The 16414-nt window shown below is 36.8% G+C and overlaps 1 long non-coding RNA gene across 1 annotated transcript in view; it reads left to right on the forward strand.

Annotated features, from left to right (window-relative positions):
* The first annotated feature begins 11709 nt into the window (after positions 1-11709).
* The window catches only part of LOC122220202, a 162709-nt gene continuing 158004 nt past the window's right edge, over positions 11710-16414 (forward strand). Inside the window, exon 1 of the long non-coding RNA XR_006202719.1 lies at positions 11710-11850. This is a non-coding gene — a long non-coding RNA (uncharacterized LOC122220202). The remainder of the gene's footprint in view (positions 11851-16414) is intronic.

The raw sequence follows: 16414 nt of genomic DNA on the forward strand, positions 1-16414 counted from the left end.
ATGTGGCTGGAGAAAAACAAATAAGCAGTAGTGTTCTTATATTTGGTTTAGGTTTATAAGCTATTAGGGAATTTCATAGCACTAAATAAGACTGAAGACAGATTACTTAATGAGTTCAGTCAGATATTGATAAGCCACTAAAACCCAAACCATTATTTATTTTTGCTTATTATTCTCCCATCCATAACATTTGTTAACGTTTTATATTCCTGACAGGTATCTGAAAATTGCAGGCTTAAAATGAGACATTCCAAGGTAAATTTGCTTATAGGCTGTAAAGTTCGAGATGTTTCTTCTTGGAAAAACACTTCATGTTTTAAATCAACTTTGGAGGCAACTGGCTATGGCCATAACAGATGTTATGATATTTGGCTCACAGGGAACAAAATTCAGCAACACATAAAGTTAACAGGTATTCAAAAAAGGCAGTGTTGTTTTGTGGATAGTCTGTTAGCAAAGGCTCAAGAGACATAGAAGGACATACATAGTAAAAGACAATATGAAGATGCATGGCAAATTCTTGGGTAAAAATTATACACCCATATTTCTGAAAGATGTCAACATTACCTCTAAAAAATCTTTCTAGTGGTGGAGAAAATTATGTAGTTTACCACTGAACAGATTTCATCTGTCCTGCCCCTATTACCTATTAATGAGACAGAGAAATGAGACTGCAAGAGATGAGAAATGGAAACAAGTTGGACAGTGTACAGATATATAGAAGCTTTGTGTGAAGCCCAGTCAAATCCAGTGTAAATCATTTTACCTCCAGCCATCGGGCAGACTGATAAGCATGGAAAAATGATTGCTACTTTAGGACACTGAGGAGTTTACGAGTGGTTTGTTACACAGCATTAGTATGGAAATAGATGACTAATACACATGCTATTGTTAATCTTTAGAGGGACTGATCAAGTACAGGTTGCCCACATAGACATATTGAAAGGTATTGATTTTTCTGATTTCACCACTGTAGGAAAGAGATATATTCTGACTGAGTCACATAAATTCTAAAACAACTCTGTACTAGTAATGCAGAACTAGCCATTAAGATATAGTTAGGGTGTATTGAAATCTGGCTCTAAAAATAATGCATATAATAATAACGAACCAAATAATGATAATTTTAGTAATTTTACTTTTGTGTAATCACTATTTATAACTTTTTTGTCTCTAGAATTCTATGACTTTTTAGGGTTACAGTCTTTTTCTGAAATGTTCCTCAAACAGTCTAATCCACACATTTTTTTTTTCATTCTCTAATAATCTAATATTCTCTAATATAGAAATTTATAAGCCTCCAGCAACGACTCTGTTCTTAAAAGTCCTTTTTCAAAAAGTGTTGAGGGAATTGATAATTCCAGCAGTTTGACTCTGTAGTAATGTTTATATATAGTCTTTGGAGAGAATATGCAGGTCTACAAATAAATGCAAACATTGTTGGTGGGGGGAATCACAATTCCTATTGTAAACACTCAAGGAAGGAGGTGCTTTATCTGTAACATACTAAAGCAGTCTCCTACCCCACACATAAGTGGAGTGATCAACTGTATAGGCAAATATCTTGGTTAGAATTCTTATGTTGTACACTTGTGGGAGTTAATATTCTTTCATCTGCCACTTAGATTATTTGGAGTCCAGATTGTTTTCGGATAATACAACCTACAACTTCTTCTGCAATTTTTATAAAATTTTGTTTGACAGCAATTTTAGTCATGGATGATTGAATAAATACTGTATAGTCCACCCAGTCCTCTACATTAAGTGTATCCTTGGATCAAGCTGGTACATAAGAAAGCTGTAAACAATAAAAACCCTGTTTTAGGGTTCTTTATATAGCTAACTTTATTGGCTTACATTTGTGTTTATATTTAACTTAGCTACAAAAGCCATTTTGGATTCTAGAACAAAGACTGACACAATGAAAGCAGTATGTTGTGAAGATGAGTCTGTAATCCTCCCCCTGCCCAAACAATCCTTCATGTAATTAATAGCCCTAGAAAGTAAAATGTTTAAACACAGTAAATAATAGTTAAGACATTAGTGTAAACTTTCATTCCTGGTCAAGATGGAGTCATAGTGATTGGAACTACCCTCCTTTGGGAAACATTTAAAAACTGGAAAAACATGTTTGAAACAATGGTGTTAAGACACTGGACCACAGTCAATGAAGGATGCTGATTTCTGAAAGATAGGATACAAATAAGGTGAGCCACTAATGCCCCAGTTAACTGTCCTGAATTTCTAGACAATGGCAGAGAGGAAGAGAACATAGGCAGAGTCTGCCAGCTTTCCTGAAATGAGGAGATGGAGTGGGAGTCCAGGGGGACGAAGGTTGTTAGTATTCATATAACAGAGTTCAGAAAAGGAGAGGGCTGCACATAGAGAAAATTCTAGAGATCTACAGAGGGCCCCCTTAAGTAGTCAGTAAATCAGTGCATGCATGTGAGGAAAATACCCCAGCCCTGGGAAATAACCACCCAAAAGGATTAGAGGAGATGATGCCCAACACTCATCAACACTGGCAATACTTCCTTTCCCACTAGCCAGACTAGAAAAACTCATAATTTGGCAAAGGACCCAGACGAGTCTTACCTCATTAGATGGGAATCATTTATCCTAGATAAACACTCCCTGTTTCTGAAATAATGATTTTAAAGGTAAACCAGGATGGCTGGAACTATTTCTAAAACTGAACTGCCTCCCAAAACAAAGTTAAAAATATTTTTAGGAATACGAAATTATCTACTACCCAAAAAGGTGAAAGATACAATGTCTCATATACATTCAAAGATTAATCAGCATGCAAACACGCAGGAAATTATAATCCATGATGAGGAAAAAAAAATCAAGACCCACCCAGAACTGACACAGATATTAAACTAAACAAAGACATGAGAAGTTATTGTATCTGTTTCATATATTCTCTATATTTACAATTTTAAGTAGAGACATAGAAGATACTGTAAAAAATTACAAAATAAACTACTAGATATGAAAACTGCAATTTCTGACAAAAAATACACTGAAATTAATAAACAGAAGATTAGACATTGAAGAAGAAAAGATTAGTGAACTTGCACCCATAAAAGTAGAGATCATTTGGAATAAAACATAGGGAAAAATAATAATGATAGCAGTGATGATAAAGAAAAGTACATCAGTGAGTTATAGGACAACTTTATGTGGACTAATACAAGTGTACTTGGAATAACTGAAGTGAAGGGGATGTGAAAGCTATAAATCTACAAATCCAAGAATCTCAACAAAACCCAAGTACAAGAAACAAATAAAACTACACCAAGCATGTCATAATTAAATTGATAAAATGGTGATAATGAGAAAAAGTGTAAAGCAGCCTTTTCCTTTATACATAGGAAAACAAATAAAATGAGGACAAAATATTTCTTTTTGGGAAAAATAAGAAGACAATGGATCAACATCTTTTAAATATTAAAAAACCACAATTTCTTTATCCATTCATCAGTTGATGGACATTTAGGCTCTTTCCATAATTTGGCTATTGTTGAGAGTGCTGCTATAAACATTGGGGTACAAGTGCCCCTATGCATCAGTACTCCTGTATCCCTTGGATAAATTCCTAGCAGTGCTATTGCTGGGTCATAGGGTAGGTCTATTTTTAATTTTCTGAGGAACCTCCACACTGCTTTCCAGAGCGGCTGCACCTAAATGTCCATCAACTGATGAATGGATAAAGAAATTGTGGTTTATATACACAATGGAATACTACGTGGCAATCAGAAAGAATGAAATATGGCCTTTTGTAGCAACGTGGATGGAACTGGAGAGTGTGATGCTAAGTGAAATAAGCCATACAGAGAAAGACAGATACCATATGGTTTCACTCTTAAGTGGATCCTGAGAAACTTAACAGAAACCCATGGGGGAGGGGAAGGAAAAAAAAAAAAAAGAGGTCAGAGTGGGAGAGAGCCAAAGCATAAGAGACTGTTAAAAACTGAGAACAAACTGAGGGTTGATGGGGGTGGGAGGGAGGGGAGGGTGGGGAATGGGTATTGAGGAGGGCACCTTTTGGGATGAGCACTGGGTGTTGTATGGAAACCAATTTGACAATAAATTTCATATATTGGAAAAAAAAATAAAAAAATAAAATGCAAAAATTCTGAAAAAAATAAATAAATATTAAAAAAAATGGCAACCCAGATTTCTATATCCAAAGGAAAGATCTATGAAACATCTATCCAATGGAAATGATCTGTCTATCAAAATATCTATCAAATATCTATCAAAATATCTATCAATGAAATTGAAATGAAAACTTCTTCAGGCATACAGAAGCAGAAAGAATTCATCACCAGTTAACCCATACTATAAGAAATGTTAAATAATCCTTTTCAAGCATAAGGAAAATTATATAAGAAATAAATATTGGTCTTCACAAAGGAACATAGAACATCAGAAATGGTAACTAATATGTAAATATAAAATACTTGTATATATTTTTTTAAAAATTTTTTTACATTTATTTATTTTTGAGAAACAGAGTGAGACAAAGTGTGAGTGGGGGAGGGGCAGAGAGAGAAGGAGACAGAATCTGAAGCAGGCTCCAGGCTCTGAGCAAGCAGTCAGCACAGAGCCTGCTGCGGGGCTTGAACCCACAAACTGTGAGGTCATGACCTGAGCCGAAGTCGGATGTTCAATCTACTGAGCCACCCAGGTGCCCCTACTTGTATATATTTAAATCTCTTTAAAAATATACAACTGTTTAAATTGACGTAATTTCAATGTTGTATGGAGTTTATATATATGTATAAAAAGACTGTATTGCAACAATAGGACAAAGGCCAGGGAGGGAAAATTGAGGTACACTCTTGTCAGGTTCTTACATTATATGTGAAATGGTATAATATTGCTTGAAGATTGTATAATTTAATGGAGTGAACCACCATACAGGCAACAACATGGATGAATTGCAAAATACTTTGCCAGTAAACGAGGCCAGACCAAAAAAAAAAAAAAAGAAAAGAAAAGAATACATGATATATGATTCCATGTATATAAAACTTTAGAAAATGCAAATTAAGTGGTTGCCCAAGATGACAGTTGCGGGGGTGATAACAAAAGGGATAGGAAAGCCACATTAAAGGGAAACTAAAAAATTTCTTGAAAGTGATGAATATGTTCATTACCTCAGTTTTGGTACTTTTCATAGGTTTATACATATATATCAAAACAAAATACATATTAAACATATATGACTTATTGCATTAAAAAATACACGTTAGGGACACTTGGGTGTTTAGTCAGTTAAACGTCAGACTCTTGATTTTGGCTCAAGTCTTGATCTCACAGTCATGAGATCAAGCCCTGTGTCCAGTTTTAGCATAGAGCGCACAGCCTGCTTGGGATTCTCCCTCTCCCTCTCCCTCTGCTCCTGCCCCACTCATGCTCGCTCTCTCTCTCTCTATCAAAATAAATAAATAAACTTTATATAGATACATAGATGATAGATAGACACACACACACACACATATATATATACTTGGAATAAGTTGGAATATATATATATTCATATGTGTTTATGTGTATACAGTGTGTGTGTGTGTGTGTGTGTGTGTGTGTGTGTGTGTGTATAAAACTAAGAGTTATCAGTGTTAAAGATTGCCAAATGATTTGGACTTTTTTTCTTGTAATAAAAGATAATTCAGTAATCATAAGATACTCTTTAACAGTATAACTGAAATAATTACTGTATGTCAGGAAAGCAGCTACATGGAGTCTTAAATGCCTATCAATATATTTTTTTCAATAACAAGAGAATCCAAGGCCAAAGGAAATTGTAATAAAATTTAAGTGATATTTTCAGAAATTTTCCTGTAATACAATTCTTTTCCTTTCATACTTTGAGTTAGAACTAATTTTCAAGTGCCGGTTTCTTCAGTTTCTGAGATAAAGAGTTTATCTTTAATGAGTATTTCATCATTCATCATAAAGATGAAATTTTAGGGGTGCATGGGTGGCTCAGTTGGTTAAGTATCCAACTCTTGATTTCGGCTCAGGTCATGATCTCACAGTTTGTGAATTCAAGCTCCACTCAGGCTCTGCGCTGACAGCGCTGTCCTGCTTGGGATTCTCTCTCTCTCTCTCTCTCTCTCTCTCTCTCTCTCTCTCTCTGCCCCACCCTCACTCACATACTCTCTCTCTCTCTCTCAAAACAAATAAGTAAACTTAAAAAATAAAGAAAATATAGATGAAATTTTTTGCCTTCTAGTAATATTTTTCTCAACATCACAAGTTCAATCCTCAAATGTATTTATTTTCTTATATAGTATTAAGACTAGATATCTAATAAATATCTATTAAGACTAGATACCAAAAACTATTTAGGCAATAAATACTAGTGATATAGTTCTCAGGCATGGTTGATAGCTATGTAAATTGGCTATAGACTTTCTTCATGGGAACTTGGTAAAAGTATTTAGTGTACTTAACTGATTTAACAACTATGCTTCCAAATGTTTATTAAATAATTTATCAAGGTATGTAAAGATTTAGCTCTAAAGATGCTCATTAAATGGTTAGTTATAATAGTAAAAAAAATTGGGTACAGCTTTAAGGCTCAATTACAAAGTATTATTTAAGTAAATGTGGGCACATCTAAATAACAAAGTATGAAGCCACTATAAATAATATTTAATCATCAAAAACATACTTATAAAAAGTGAGAATGACCAGGTGCAATTCTCAAGACAACCTATACAGAATGCTACAGTTTTTTATTTTAAAGTCTGTATTTATAGCAACAGATATACAAATGCATACATACGCAATTCCTTAGTTAATCCTATATTTCAGTTAAGTATTACTGCGAAAAATATCAGCTCAAAATGATTTGGCTTAAAGAATTTTTTCCACAATTGTGTTTGTTGAATAGGACCACATGAGATTACTTACAGAGAGAGTGTGGACAGAGAGAAGAGATCTCAGAGGCACACCAATGCCTAGTAATTGGTAAGAGAAAAATCCAGCCAAGGACATTGGAAAGGACCATCTAGTGAGGTAACAGGTTAATCAGTAAAGCATGGAGTCTTGAAAGCAAGTGGAAAAGGTTTTTCAAGAAAGGACGGATCAACTATCAAGGTGAGAAAGAGAGAGAGAAAGGAAAAGAGAGAGAGAGGGAGAAAGAAAGAGCAAGAGGGAGGAAAGAAGGAAGAAGAAAGGAAGGGAGAGAGAGAGGGAGAGAGGGAGGGAAGGAAGGAAGGAAGGAAGGAAGGAAGGAAGGGAGGAAGGGAAGGAAGGAGGGAGGAAGGAAGGAAGGAAGGAAGGAAGGAAGGAAGGAAGGAAGGAAGGAAAAAAGGGAGACAGAAAATGAACCTTGACCATTGGATTTTAAAATATAGAGATGTTTGGTGACCCTGTCAAAAGCTGTTTCATGGAGCAGATCCAGGAGAGAATGACAAGTTAGAAAGTGGAGGCAGTACAAATAACCAATTCTTTAGTTTTATTAAAAAGCACATTTGCAGGGCACCTGGGTGGCAGTTGGTTGGGCGTCCAACTTCGGCTCAGGTCATGATCTCACGGTCCGTGAGTTCGAGCCCCGCATCGGGCTCCGGGCTGACAGCTCAGAGCCTGGAGCCTGTTTCGGATTCTGTGTCTCCCTCTATCTCTGACCCTCCCCTGCTCATGCTCTGTCTCTCTCTGTCTCAAAAATAAATAAAAAAAGTTAAAAAAAAATAAAAAATAAATAAAAAGCACATTTGCTTTATAATGTGGATGCAAAGAATTAACCAATTTTCTAAAGTCACCAAAATGCAGAAATCCCTGATCTCAGTTCAATGGCCTGAATGTTTATGCTGTGCCCCAAATTCATATGTTGAAATCCTACCCTCAGATATGGTAATATTGGGACATAAGGTCTTAGTAAGATCTTAGAGAAGTAATTAGTCATGAGGGTGGAGCCCTCATGAATGGAATTAGTCTCATTATAAAAGGGACCCCTGGGGAGCTCTGGAGCTCACTTTCTAAAGTTCTCTCTTACACATCTGGGAAAAAATGAGAAAAGAGTAGTCCACAACCTGAAAAAGGGTTCTCACCAGAACCTGACCATGCTGGCACCCTGATCAAAGACTTGTAGCCTCCAGAGCTATGAACAATAAATGTCCATTGTTTATAAGCCACTGTCTATTGTACCTTCTTAGAGCAGCTCAAACTAAAACAGGTTTTTCAATTTTTATAAAGAGGACACTTCAGACTTAAGTTGTTAATTTATCTATTGTCAAAGGTAGACTGTTACCCGCTTGGCATTCTGCAAGCAAATTGGGCAAATAATTTGTGTTCAGGCCAGTGAGTCCTCCTTATGTAGATGTTCAATTAATGCATATTCAGCGCTCAGTCTCCCATATGCTCTCATTTTAGCTGGACTTTCTCAGTTCCCAGTGCTCTTGGATTCTAAAGAGAAAGAAATCTCTCTTTTTGGCTCTATTTCCTCTTCATGTTCCCTAGGAAATATTGTTTCTTGTTTCCTTTTTTCTACTTACTTTATATCTTCCACAAATACTTTACAATTCTTAATTACTGAGGCATCTCACCTGTTTCTTCATTTATGAGTTTATATCATTTTTTTCTTCTTTTGTATTAATAGATCTCAGGGAAGAGGGGAAGTAAATGCATTTATTTAAACTTCTACTTGTAACCAGAAGGGGTGTGTGTGTGTGTGTGTGTGTGTGTGTGTGTGTGTTTGGCAGAAGGGAGTTGAGGAGGAAGAGTTACTGTTACATTAGGATCTTTACTCTCCTGCATAAAAATATAATGCTGCTGCTTGCTTTGGGAAAACAGAAGCAATTTTAACAACATTGAATTAATCATTCTTTGAATAAAGTATGTTGCTTTAAAAATTTTGGGCTTGTACAGTAGACATATAAGCAAAACATAAAAACAGTTTCATAACCATACATATTGAAGTTTTTCTTGGAAAGTGTTCAAATCAACTATAATATATACAATGTATCTTTAGATATGAGGCACAGATATATTATGGGCCCCAGGAATTATTTCAGAAACAATCAAAACAGTACATGGAATGTCAAGGAATTTTGGAGTTGTTCTGGAAGGAGCACAAGACTTCATTTCACGGGGAAATCAAAAAGGTAATGCAAAGGAAATTGATGTTATGCTAGATAGTTTTCTACCTTAAGTATTACATGACTCTTAAAAAAAGGAATGAAAGGAAAAAATACAAGAGACCAGACTATTCTGTCAACTGAGAAATTCAGAATGGATATCCATATGTTGTGGTGGATGCCCTATACTGACACTTTAAAATCATGTATAGATATAGATATATGTATATATATGCATTTTATATATAATGACATTTTAATGGCATATATATGACATATAACCTATGTATACTACTTAATATTGATCTAAAACTATATTTCCATAAACTCTAATAATTTCTATATAGGTTTTAAAAATATCTCTGTCACTTGTGAAATTTGTATTCGATATCAACTTTTGCTGCATTGGCAATGATTGATAAAGTTTGGTTAAAAAAAAAGGATGTAACACTTTCGTAGTAAATTAAAGTACATTCAAAGTAGTTAGAAGTAATTTTTGTCATCACAACAAGATTCTGCAACATAAAAGTATTATGAAATTTATTTTTGACTTAAAACTTACCTTCAGAAGAGATATCTGATAAAGGAAATAAATTATGATTAAGTTCCAGAATTCTTAGCTTATTTCATGGAAACTTTTTCATTTTATCATAAGTGGAACAGAAGACATAAGGAAAATGTGAATAAAAAGTTATGTTCAAAGAAGGAAAAAGCCATGTATCTTTTTTGTTGTTGTTTTCTGCTCATATTGCTGAAGACCTAAAATGAGTGATTCCCCAAAACTTTACCTTTTTTGGTTGACAGAGAAATATTAACATTGAAAACCTTTGATAGTGATGATCCAATTCAAAACAAACTATGCTAAACTTTTTGAATTTGGAATTCTGGAAAACTCTCATTTCAGGAAACACAACAACCAACAGAAGGGAACAACCATATAAGTGTAAAAAAAGAAGAATAGCATGATTTTTGACATTGATGATTCAGACTTTATGACAGTCCTGACAGACTGAAACTTATCTTTGGCTTTTTGCAGAAGAAAAAAATAAAGGAAATGTAAATAAAATAAAATAATAACCTGATTAAAGTCCTTTCAAAAGCTGTCAATTCTCTACACTGTTATAAAAGCACCTGTGGCTAATTATTTCACGTCTTTTTAAAAAGAGAATCTCCTAAGGATTTTATATAGGGAAGACTTAGAATCATTGAATATGAAAAAGAAAGGATACTGGGGAGACTACCTTTACTTGAACACTTCCAGAGGCATTACTTCCAGCTTCTCAAACAATTCATTGACATTTTTAACTGTTCAAAAGTCCTTTCTGATGATGTTAGGAATAAGAGTAGAATGAATTTTCTTGGAAACATTTTCAACGTTGGCCAGACATCTGTTGTAAAGAATGTAATGAAAATGGGTAAAGAGGGCAGAGAGGAGAGTGGGAAATCTTGTAGAAAGTGGGTGGGAGAAAGCAACCAGATGTGGAACAACTGGAAAGGAGATTGTGGAAAGGAAGACTGGAGCAGAATTGTCAAGGAACTGGCTAAGTGGAAGATTTCACCAAATGTTGATATGGAATGTGAATTCAACCTTCCTCAATTTTTTAAAAAAGTGAAAAGTAGGGGCACCTGGGTGGCTTAGTCAGTTAAGCTTCCAACTTTGGCTCGGGTCATGATCTCACAGACTGAGTTCAAGCCCTGTCTCAGGCTCTGTGCTGACAGCTTGGAACCTGGAGCCTGCTAAGGATTCTGTGTCTCCCTCTCTCTCTGCCCCTCCCCTGCTCATGCTCTGTCTCTCTCCGCCTAAAAAATAAATAAAACATTTAAAAAAAATTTTTTTAAAGTGAAAAGTAGGATTGGAAAATAGTTTTCATTACCTTTTGGCTGCACCACCAGCAGTCTGAACCTTGTCCAGTCTTACTTCTTAGGTTGCGTGTTTTTTACAGAAACACAAATATACCTAGATTCTGTCCCATTAGGAGGTCACTCAACCAAATTTTAAACAACTGCAACGACATAAATATCACTATCTAGATTGTTTCTTTTAAGACATGTTGTTGTATGGTCTCACCACACTACACTCACTTCTTCACTGTTTGTCTTTAAGATAGTGATTTCACTAGTTTGCTTCATTTTCCTTGTTGATGTTAAGTAAGGACCTTGTGCATACTCATAAAACTCCCAACTTAATAATATATATCATTGAGGCCCTCAAAAAAAAAAACAGATGTCAAAATTAATTGTTCAAGGTTTCCATTAGAAGTATCTGTGTGAAGGAAAATAGGAGAGGAGTTGGGTAAAGCTGGGATGGTGATAAAACCACAAGCAAATCTGACTCTGATTGAAGGAAGGAGGGTAGGGACATTGTCTGGCATTGTTCCAGACAGACCTGCAGTATAAGGGAGGTTTGACAAAGCTGTCTGAGAATGTCCTCAAACCAGGGTTGCCCACCAGAGGAGTCCATGTCTCCCAGGAATGGGTCTGCCTTCATATTCCTGCCACTCTGTCATTGACTGGGAGCAGCCCATGGAGCATTGTGACCTCAGCATAAATGAGTTTGGATTTCAGAGCACAACAGCTGGGGGCTTTACGGTCAGTTATACTACCTGCTGTGGGGGGTCTGAAAAGTTTATTCTCATGGCCACCACATTGAGCCCTTGCACCACTCAGATCTACTTCATCACACAGGTTCAGGAGCAGCTCCTCCATGGGTTCCATGGGCCTTTCTTCCTGAGCAAAAATGAGGAAGAGGGAGGTTAGTGTGATGAACTAAAGCTCCTATCACTACAGTTATTCTCCAACTTCTTTCTAAATCACTTATCCTCAGTGATTCCTTCAGCAGGTCTTGGTGGCTTGCCAGGTGGTATGAACCAAACCCTCATTCCTGAAATATTTGAACCCTTGATTATCACACCTTTCATAGTCCAAGTTGCTTCATATGACTGTTCCATTTACAGTAGGGTCAGGAAATACTAGGGTACAAATGGGTTACTTGGGTTCTACATTCATTTTTCCCTGTCCCCACTGTGCAAGCAGCTTTCTGTCATTCTGCTAATCAAAATCAATTATCTCTGCCAGTATGGTGATTTCCGTTGTCTCTTGTTAGTCCCTGGATGTGAGAAGTACCAAGTTCTCAGATGTAACCATAAATTATAGCTTGATGGAACTCTTAGTGTGTTCCCTGGAAGAGCTCAAAATTCTGAGGAAGGACAGATCTTCCAGTGAGTCATTAATGGCCACTCTTTTGGACCCATGTATCCTTCCTATTAGAAACAAAGTGCCATATAGGGGTCTCTGACTTGATAAATATATTGCATCCTTATGGAGTGTTTCCTTAGTACTGGTACCTTAGTTGCACATTGAGTAGGCTATTCTAGGATTCTATAAGGCTGGCCACTCACAGAGTTGTACAGTTTGTGTTATGATTAGTGGACCCCCTAGTCATGGGTCCACTCCCATACTTCATTTGCTGTGAAGTGGGTCCGGAAATTAGATCCTGTGCTATATGGGATTCCATGCCTGTGGATCAGGTGTTCTATTAGCCCCTGGAAAGCAGTTCTGACTAAAGTTCTGCAGGCATAAAAGGTAAACCTACACCCAGAATAATTACCTATCCTTGTAAGTCAAACCAGAGTGTAGATGGGCAATGTAGTCAACTAACCAATTGAATTCTTCAAGGAATAGTGCCATATAAGTGACTCAGTATTGGTCTTTATTGTTGGCAAGTTGGACATTCAGAGATAGCAGTAATTAGATCACATGTGGTAAGTAGGAGTTGATGTTGTTGGGCCCATATATAGCTTTTATCTCTGCCACTATGGCCACTTCATTTGGGTGCCCATCATGGCCATCAGAGTCGCTGATAATGAGTGGCTGATAATGAATGCAACTGCATGAATCATTTTATTTACTTGGTTGTTCAGTTCCTTTTCTATTGTGGATACTTTCTGGCAGACAATGTATAATACAAAAATCTTCATATCTTGTGCCTACTCCTACATGACCATCAACATGCCTCTATGTCAGACCACTTTGTCTCTGATGTTCTTGTTCTTTTTCTTCCATACTCCAATGGTTAGATTATTAACCATTGCCCAGAAATTTATATATATTCTTCCTAGGGTTATTTCCCTTTGCACACAAAATAGGTGACTAAGTACACTGCCTACAGCTCTGCCATTGAGAAGATTGTCTTCCCACTCCACTGCTTTGTAAGTCCACCCCTAAATGTGGCTATAATGCAGCCACTGTCCATGTTTTACTTGCACCTCCATGCTGAGCCAACCCATCCACAAAAGGTTAAGCTCAGACTTTTTCCTGCTCATTTGGCTGGTAATACAGGAACTCCCAGACAACCATAAGTACAAGCCAGGGGAAGAACACTAGTATCAGTCTGTTGTGTGACATGTGATCTGGGCTACTTTCTCATGACCAGTGGACTATGTCTGACCCTTTCTGATAATTATGATTTGGTTGGCCAGACAGAATTAAGCTCATGATGGGCAGTTTTAGGTACATGGCCAGTATGTTTTCCATGGTTAAGTGTTCTGTGTTTACCAAAATCCAAGAACACAAAAGAGATGTTTCTCAAAGAATAATTTTCTACTATGCCTGGCCTTACTCCAGAATCAAGGGCCTATATTGTGATTCTTCCACTGGAACTTGCCAGTAAGTTCCACGTTGCACATTTTCCAACATTTTAGGGTCTGCTGGATTCTTCAACACTAGAAAGTATTGTATGGCCCAGATGGTGGGGCTGGACATTCTACCGCACACTTTCTTGCTTCTCTATTTTTGCATTTTTGTTTATTGTTTGTTTTTTAATTTTAGATGTCAAGCAGCAAGTCTTGTTGGCTTCCCATCTCTTCTGCTTGTAAAAATTCCATGCTGTATTAACCATTTACACAACTTTTTAGGTTAAATCCTTTGACTTTCTCTCCAACTTTACCTGTCATTATGTAGTTGGGCTGGCACTTAAGTGTCATAACCTGGTTTTTATTATTTAGAGGGAGGGCATTATTACCCACCATGGATGTTCAAGAGCCTAGATCTGTAACTGCCCCTCCTAGCATCATCCCTAGTCTATAAAGAATGATCACTGAGTTTCATAGTTATTCTGGTGCCTTACTTACTAGCATAGTTCTGATGGCCTTGGTGAAGGGCATGTTCTCTTGAGTCTTCTAGTTTATATAACAGTCCATTCATCATGCTCACTTCCCTCAGCCTCATTATTTCTTCTTCTATCTGCCAGGGCAATATTTGCATTTTGTTTTGCTTAGAGTTGGCCATCACTTTTTATAGATCTTTAAAATCCATCCCAGCAGCAAGTTTGCCCTATTGCCTGGAGTCCTTGCTAGGATATTATATTCCTTGTCTATAGAAAATACATCTAAGGCAACAAATTCTTGCTTTTCCATCCATACATTCTGGTGCCCTCTATTGCCCTCAAAATCTAATCCAAAAGTCCTTTCTTCACTCTTGTCAGAATATATCAGCTAGTTCTTGAAATGTTTAAAGTATTTGGTCTCTCTCCTCCCTTATTAGGCCTGGCATATTCCCAGCCAGGTTATGCTCTTTTTCAACCCTAGCTATTGGCCCAGCAACCAGAAGAGAAATTGGGGCAACTCTTGAGAGAATGCCTATTGCCTTGTGAAGGAGAAGCTTTTGTAGCATTTTTCTATGCAGTAGAAGTAATAGCTGTAACTAAAGAAGAATGGACTATCTTTCCAAATCCTGAGGGTACAGGGGCAGCCAGGGGATTAAATAGTCAGCATCTTCAAGGTTGTCCATGCATATTTCCTTGTCCCATTTTTCACAGTCTTAGGTTTTTTCCTACCAATGCCCTATTTTTGCATAACATACCTGACTTGGCATTGTATTCAAACATGTCTGGAGTTCTATGACTGATAAGTAACCCTTCAGCCTGTTGCTTGATTGTGTGTAGCATTCCACTACAGGAAACTACAGCTAAAACTCTGGGTTCAGACACTGAACTCCTTTTTAACAACCCTCAGTCGTTCATTATCCTACTATAAGGTGCCCTAGTCTGCTGTCTTTGTAGGCATTATTTCTCACTATTTTTCAAACACTTACATCATTGTACCTGCTGTAGCATTCTGCTTTACCAGGACATTTTCCTTGTCATCATTGATAAAATCTTTAGCAATTAACCTGCCACATTGTACCAAGAACTATCTATGCCCACATACTAGCCAGGATGGTATCCTTTACCTGTCCAGTGTTGGGTTAGCCAGTCCCAAATGTCTATCTTACTGTTCATTTGCTCAGATCAGTTTCAGTACTACTTGTCTGGTTCTTCCAAGAAGTAGATACCAAGATGGGATTAAACATGCAACTGTTTTGTTACAGAAAACACTTCTTTGAGATAAAAGGGAAGAATTTAAGGCTGGGAGCATCTTCAGACTATAATGTGAGAGAGAAGGAGGGAAACGCCCTTGAGAATGACCAGGAAATTTCAGCAGCTTCAGGGAGTCTTCAAGCTAAAGTCAGCCATCAGAGGAGTTCCATGTCTCCCAGGAATGAGCATCACTTAATATCCCTGCTATGCTCCATCATTGGCCAGGAGGAGGCCATTGGAAGTGTGACCTCAGTGCAAATGCCACAGTGAATTTCACAGTATAGTAGCTGGGGCCCTCTCATTGGAGGAAGCATACAAGGCATGTTCTCATGACTTTCACACAAAGATAGATGTTTACTTCTAAAGTCCTTTCCCATTCCCCCTCCATTTCCTTCCTTCTTGGTTATAATTTATAAACGTAGTAGTTATCTTCTTATTATTTTCCCTAATATTAATAATTGGAGACAGCAAGGGATTCCATGTTCAAAAAAACCTTGGTTAAATTACTACCATACTATTGGATGGCTTCAGGACAAGTTAGATGACATCTCTGGTTTGCAGTTTCCTCATTTAAAAAATCGTGAGGTTGCAAGATTGCATTGAGTGATCACAATGAGTGAAACCCAGTCTGCAACCTGATATATTATATACTAATTTATTTATCATCTCTCTTCCTTTCCCCTCCCCAACTTCATGTGCCTTCAACTGGCATTTAAACAATATTTGTTGAGTGAATTAAGTAACTTGTTGACCTCAGTATTTGCGATATATTTTTTCCCCTAGACTAAACAAGTACAAATTCTTCCTGTACATTCATTATATTGTTTCCTAAGTACAGCCAAGATTAAATTTTCTGGTAGAAAACAAACAAACAGGAAAATGGTGTAAAAAATTTCCATGATAGCCAGAGACTTCTGAGACCATTTGAAAACCATGGATGTGGATAAATCACAGATAATTT

This window comes from Panthera leo, chromosome B2 (assembly GCF_018350215.1).
Source record: "Panthera leo isolate Ple1 chromosome B2, P.leo_Ple1_pat1.1, whole genome shotgun sequence".
Classification (NCBI taxonomy): domain Eukaryota; kingdom Metazoa; phylum Chordata; class Mammalia; order Carnivora; family Felidae; genus Panthera; species Panthera leo.